At 46.6% G+C, this 5,000-nt stretch overlaps 5 non-coding genes across 5 annotated transcripts; all 5 read right to left on the bottom strand.

Moving 5' to 3' along the window:
* Positions 1-505: 505 nt before the first annotated feature.
* On the bottom strand, positions 506-577 carry trnap-ugg (transfer RNA proline (anticodon UGG)). Its single transcript has one exon. It is a non-coding gene; the product is annotated as a tRNA-Pro (tRNA).
* A 1,015-nt stretch (positions 578-1,592) lies between these two features.
* Positions 1,593-1,664, bottom strand: trnap-agg (transfer RNA proline (anticodon AGG)). The gene has a single exon. It is a non-coding gene; the product is annotated as a tRNA-Pro (tRNA).
* Positions 1,665-2,679: 1,015 nt separating this feature from the next.
* Positions 2,680-2,751, bottom strand: trnap-agg (transfer RNA proline (anticodon AGG)). The gene has a single exon. It is a non-coding gene; the product is annotated as a tRNA-Pro (tRNA).
* Positions 2,752-3,758: 1,007 nt separating this feature from the next.
* trnap-agg (transfer RNA proline (anticodon AGG)) lies at positions 3,759-3,830 on the bottom strand. Its single transcript has one exon. It is a non-coding gene; the product is annotated as a tRNA-Pro (tRNA).
* A 1,085-nt stretch (positions 3,831-4,915) lies between these two features.
* Positions 4,916-4,987, bottom strand: trnap-ugg (transfer RNA proline (anticodon UGG)). The gene has a single exon. It is a non-coding gene; the product is annotated as a tRNA-Pro (tRNA).
* Positions 4,988-5,000: the final 13 nt, after the last annotated feature.

Here is a 5,000-nt window from a genome sequence, read left to right as displayed (position 1 = left end):
CAGTCTAGTACCAATGCGTTGCTTGTTCTGAGATGGACTCGTCACATCACAAGATGGTTTCGCCCAGCAATCGACTAACTATGTGGTGAAGCTTGGTTGGTGACGTGGAGGGTTTGCTGGTTTTCACCGCCAAAGTTGGTACTCCAAGTAACTATATCAAAGGTAGACTAAACCTGAAAGGGTGGATTGCCAGAAAAGGGGCTTTTGTGATAAACAGACTAGCATCAACAAGCTCCTTTATCAGAGCTGGACTGTTGGACTGTTGGACGTCACAAGATGGCTTTGGACTAACGATGACGGGAAGCTTGGTCGTGGTGACTGGTGTCCGAGCAACGTGGCCCTCGGTTGCAGAAGGACAAGATGACAGAAAAGCAAGGGCTCAGCAGGGATTTGAACCTTTTGGGACCTCTCGAGAACCACACAGCCAAGCTAGAACCAAGTAGACAGTAGCCAAGGGTTCCTTTAGTTTTAACCACCCAGAGGTAGCCTATTCGACGTAAAACCTGGGCTCGTCCGGGATTTGAACCCGGGACCTCTCGCACCCAAAGCGAGAATCATACCCCTAGACCAACGAGCCAAACCCCCGGCGCATGCCAGTTGCTGCACCCCTTGACTTTCTGTATGTATATACAGTTCTGCAGGTTCATGCTAAACTTTTCAGATGGTTGCACAAAATATTAAGGTGAAATAAGGTACAAGTCACCCATGTGTTCTTCAGCAAACTGTCTGGCTTTACTGCTTTCGCTCTATTCAAACAGGGGTATAAGGAAATTGTGTTGGGAGATATTCCGAAGCAGGGTTTGTGATTCCCCAGAGAGTCGCAACAAGCTATCGGCTATGATATCTAGCGAGAAAATCCTTTGTTCATTTAACCACGATTTATTACCGCTGCAATAACTCCATCAACAACATTCTGAGCCCAGACAATTCCTGGCACGAGCCAAAGAACTCAAAGGAAGTCAATATTAAGTGTCAGGAACTCGGAATGATCTGTGTGCAAGATCCTCCATTTTTCCTATATTGGACCAGGGCTGAAAATGATTTCTCCTGAAACTTGCATTCCTTGAAAAAGGGCCTTTCTGATAAGCAGTCTAGTACCAATGCGTTGCTTGTTCTGAGATGGACTCGTCACATCACAAGATGGTTTCGCCCAGCAATCGACTAACTATGTGGTGAAGCTTGGTTGGTGACGTGGAGGGTTTGCTGGTTTTCACCGCCAAAGTTGGTACTCCAAGTAACTATATCAAAGGTAGACTAAACCTGAAAGGGTGGATTGCCAGAAAAGGGGCTTTTGTGATAAACAGACTAGCATCAACAAGCTCCTTTATCAGAGCTGGACTGTTGGACTGTTGGACGTCACAAGATGGCTTTGGACTAACGATGACGGGAAGCTTGGTCGTGGTGACTGGTGTCCGAGCAACGTGGCCCTCGGTTACAGAAGGACAAGATGACAGAAAAGCAAGGGCTCAGCAGGGATTTGAACCTTTTGGGACCTCTCGAGAACCACACAGCCAAGCTAGAACCAAGTAGACAGTAGCCAAGGGTTCCTTTAGTTTTAACCACCCAGAGGTAGCCTATTCGACGTAAAACCTGGGCTCGTCCGGGATTTGAACCCGGGACCTCTCGCACCCAAAGCGAGAATCATACCCCTAGACCAACGAGCCAAACCCCCGGCGCATGCCAGTTGCTGCACCCCTTGACTTTCTGTATGTATATACAGTTCTGCAGGTTCATGCTAAACTTTTCAGATGGTTGCACAAAATATTAAGGTGAAATAAGGTACAAGTCACCCATGTGTTCTTCAGCAAACTGTCTGGCTTTACTGCTTTCGCTCTATTCAAACAGGGGTATAAGGAAATTGTGTTGGGAGATATTCCGAAGCAGGGTTTGTGATTCCCCAGAGAGTCGCAACAAGCTATCGGCTATGATATCTAGCGAGAAAATCCTTTGTTCATTTAACCACGATTTATTACCGCTGCAATAACTCCATCAACAACATTCTGAGCCCAGACAATTCCTGGCACGAGCCAAAGAACTCAAAGGAAGTCAATATTAAGTGTCAGGAACTCGGAATGATCTGTGTGCAAGATCCTCCATTTTTCCTATATTGGACCAGGGCTGAAAATGATTTCTCCTGAAACTTGCATTCCTTGAACAAGGGCCTTTCTGATAAGCAGTCTAGTACCAATGCGTTGCTTGTTCTGAGATGGACTCGTCACATCACAAGATGGTTTCGCCCAGCAATCGACTAACTATGTGGTGAAGCTTGGTTGGTGACGTGGAGGGTTTGCTGGTTTTCACCGCCAAAGTTGGTACTCCAAGTAACTATATCAAAGGTAGACTAAACCTGAAAGGGTGGATTGCCAGAAAAGGGGCTTTTGTGATAAACAGACTAGCATCAACAAGCTCCTTTATCAGAGCTGGACTGTTGGACTGTTGGACGTCACAAGATGGCTTTGGACTAACGATGACGGGAAGCTTGGTCGTGGTGACTGGTGTCCGAGCAACGTGGCCCTCGGTTACAGAAGGACAAGATGACAGAAAAGCAAGGGCTCAGCAGGGATTTGAACCTTTTGGGACCTCTCGAGAACCACACAGCCAAGCTAGAACCAAGTAGACAGTAGCCAAGGGTTCCTTTAGTTTTAACCACCCAGAGGTAGCCTATTCGACGTAAAACCTGGGCTCATCCGGGATTTGAACCCGGGACCTCTCGCACCCAAAGCGAGAATCATACCCCTAGACCAACGAGCCAAACCCCCGGCGCATGCCAGTTGCTGCACCCCTTGACTTTCTGTATGTATATACAGTTCTGCAGGTTCATGCTAAACTTTTCAGATGGTTGCACAAAATATTAAGGTGAAATAAGGTACAAGTCACCCATGTGTTCTTCAGCAAACTGTCTGGCTTTACTGCTTTCGCTCTATTCAAACAGGGGTATAAGGAAATTGTGTTGGGAGATATTCCGAAGCAGGGTTTGTGATTCCCCAGAGAGTCGCAACAAGCTATCGGCTATGATATCTAGCGAGAAAATCCTTTGTTCATTTAACCACGATTTATTACCGCTGCAATAACTCCATCAACAACATTCTGAGCCCAGACAATTCCTGGCACGAGCCAAAGAACTCAAAGGAAGTCAATATTAAGTGTCAGGAACTCGGAATGATCTGTGTGCAAGATCCTCCATTTTTCCTATATTGGACCAGGGCTGAAAATGATTTCTCCTGAAACTTGCATTCCTTGAAAAAGGGCCTTTCTGATAAGCAGTCTAGTACCAATGCGTTGCTTGTTCTGAGATGGACTCGTCACATCACAAGATGGTTTCGCCCAGCAATCGACTAACTATGTGGTGAAGCTTGGTTGGTGACGTGGAGGGTTTGCTGGTTTTCACCGCCAAAGTTGGTACTCCAAGTAACTATATCAAAGGTAGACTAAACCTGAAAGCGTGGATTGCCAGAAAAGGGGCTTTTGTGATAAACAGACTAGCATCAACAAGCTCCTTTATCAGAGCTGGACTGTTGGACGTCACAAGATGGCTTTGGACTAACGATGACGGGAAGCTTGGTCGTGGTGACTGGTGTCCGAGCAACGTGGCCCTCGGTTACAGAAGGACAAGATGACAGAAAAGCAAGGGCTCAGTAGGGATTTGAACCTTTTGGGACCTCTCGAGAACCACACAGCCAAGCTAGAACCAAGTAGACAGTAGCCAAGGGTTCCTTTAGTTTTAACCACCCAGAGGTAGCCTATTCGACGTAAAACCTGGGCTCGTCCGGGATTTGAACCCGGGACCTCTCGCACCCAAAGCGAGAATCATACCCCTAGACCAACGAGCCAAACCCCCTGCACGTGCCAGTTGCTGCACCCCTGGACTTTCTGTATGTATATACGGTTCTGCAGGTTCATGCTAAACTTTTCAGATGGTTGCACAAAATATTAAGGTGAAATAAGGTACAAGTCACCCATGTGTTCTTCAGCAAACTGTCTGGCTTTACTGCTTTCGCTCTATTCAAACAGGGGTATAAGGAAATTGTGTTGGGAGATATTCCGAAGCAGGGTTTGTGATTCCCCAGAGAGTCGCAACAAGCTATCGGCTATGATATCTAGCGAGAAAATCCTTTGTTCATTTAACCACGATTTATTACTGCTGCAATAACTCCATCAACAACATTCTGCTGGAAAGGAGAAATCCGTAAACAGCGTTTTTGCAGACTGATTTAGTCTCAATGAGGTTGTTTTTACTGAGAGAAGGACAATTCCTGGCACGAGCCAAAGAACTCAAAGGAAGTCAATATTAAGTGTCAGGAACTCGGAATGATCTGTGTGCAAGATCCTCCATTTTTCCTATATTGGACCAGGGCTGAAAATGATTTCTCCTGATACTTGCATTCCTTGAAAAAGGGCCTTTCTGATAAGCAGTCTAGTATCAATGCGTTGCTTATTATGAGATGGACTCGTCACATCACAAGATGGTTTCGCCCAGCAATCGACTAACTATGTGGTGAAGCTTGGTTGGTGACATGGAGGGTTTGCTGGTTTTCACCGCCAAAGTTGGTACTCCAAGTAACTATATCAAAGATAGACTAAACCTGAAAGCGTGGATTGCCAGAAAAGGGGCTTTTGTGATAAACAGACTAGCATCAACAAGCTCCTTTATCAGAGCTGGACTGTTGGACTGTTGGACGTCACAAGATGGCTTTGGACTAACGATGACGGGAAGCTTGGTCGTGGTGACTGGTGTCCGAGCAACGTGGCCCTCGGTTACAGAAGGACAAGATGACAGAAAAGCAAGGGCTCAGTAGGGATTTGAACCTTTTGGGACCTCTCGAGAACCACACAGCCAAGCTAGAACCAAGTAGATAGTAGCCAAGGGTTCCTTTAGTTTTAACCACCCAGAGGTAGCCTATTCGACGTAAAACCTGGGCTCGTCCGGGATTTGAACCCGGGACCTCTCGCACCCAAAGCGAGAATCATACCCCTAGACCAACGAGCCAAACCCCCTGCAC

This window comes from Pangasianodon hypophthalmus, chromosome 12 (assembly GCF_027358585.1).
Source record: "Pangasianodon hypophthalmus isolate fPanHyp1 chromosome 12, fPanHyp1.pri, whole genome shotgun sequence".
NCBI lineage: Eukaryota > Metazoa > Chordata > Actinopteri > Siluriformes > Pangasiidae > Pangasianodon > Pangasianodon hypophthalmus.
Note: the sequence above shows the minus strand (reverse complement) of the source record. Positions and strands in the feature narration are given on the sequence as shown.